This window comes from Triticum aestivum, chromosome 2A, assembly GCF_018294505.1.
Source record: "Triticum aestivum cultivar Chinese Spring chromosome 2A, IWGSC CS RefSeq v2.1, whole genome shotgun sequence".
Lineage (NCBI taxonomy): Eukaryota > Viridiplantae > Streptophyta > Magnoliopsida > Poales > Poaceae > Triticum > Triticum aestivum.
This window is the reverse complement of record NC_057797.1, coordinates 678,424,719-678,426,131: the sequence shown is the minus strand read 5'-3', so window position 1 is coordinate 678,426,131 and position 1,413 is coordinate 678,424,719.

Here is a 1,413-nt window from a genome sequence, read left to right as displayed (position 1 = left end):
AGATGGATCTAGGGGGCCGGCCCCCCTCCCCTTCCCCTATATATAGTGGGGGTTTTGGGGCTGCCAGAGACACGAGTCTCCCTCTCTCTTGGTGTAGCCCTACCCCTCTCCCTCCTCGTCTCTCGTAGTGCTTGGCGAAGCCCTGGTGGAGTGCCACGCTCCTCCACCACCACCACACCATCGTGCTGCTGCTGGAAGGAGTCTTCCACAACCTCTCCCTCTCTCCTTGCTGGATCAAGGCGTCGGAGACGTCACCGGGCTGCACGTGTGTTGAACACGGAGGCACCGTTGTTCGGTGCTTAGATCGGATTCGGCCGCGATCTGAATCGCTTTTTGTACGACTCCATCGACCGCATTCTTGCAACGCTTCCGCATCGCATGTTCAAAGGTATGAAGATGCACTCCCCTCTCGTTGCTAGTAAGCTCCATAGATTGATCTTGGTGATGCATAGAAAATTTTTAATTTCTGCAACGATCCCCAATAGATCCGCCCTCAAAGTGCCGCGGCATGGGTTTACGCGCCGGGCAGCCTACCCAAATCAACGTAGGGTGGACATACAAAGGAGGGATTAAACAGGAAAATAACATGCATCATATCAAAAGTACTACAGAGTTATATTACATCAATTTTTGCTGCGGTTCTAACTAAAGATAGAAATTATCTTGGTCATGAACCTGCAGCGATGATAAGAAACGGGGTGCCTAATCCCGGCGCTGGCCCTCCACCCTCTGGATTTTGTCGATGCCGCTGATGATGGGCTTGATACGCTCCTTGAGCACCGTGAGGTTAGCATCCTCCAGCAAGCTATCCAGCGCGGCATCGAAGTCGAGGTCGGGGTTCCAGTGCGCCAGCTTGGTGAGGACTTTGGTCATGGCGCCCCGGCAAAGTCGCCGGGCCTCATCGGCTAGTGTGGCCACCCTGCTGGAATGAAGATAACCAGGGCTCCAAGGACACCCTCAAAGAATAGGATCAGCTTGGCGTTGGTGGTCCCGCTGCGCTCCGGGGCGTACCTCACATTTGGCATCCCCATGGCAACCAGCTGCATGGTGATCCTGCCAGCGACGTCCACGAGGCGGCTGATCCAGCGATTCTCGCCCTCCACAAAAAGCTTGTGGCTGGCGGCCTCGTCCTTCCGCAGCTGCTTCTCAGTCTCCAGCTCCTTTTCCAAGGTCTTCTCCCGGGCTTTGGCCTTCGAGAGCATCCCTTCGAGGCCCTCCAGCTTCAGCTTCAGGTCCTTGATGGATTCATTGGCCTTGGAGAGCTGCTCAACCTTGCTAAGGATTGCGCCCTGCGCCTCCATCAGAGCGCCATTGAGCGTGTTCTTCTCCTCAGCCAGCTTCAGGGTCTGATTCTTCAGCTCGTCCCGCTCCACCTCCAGCTCCTTCACCTTGTCGGCATGAACCAGAGCCTGG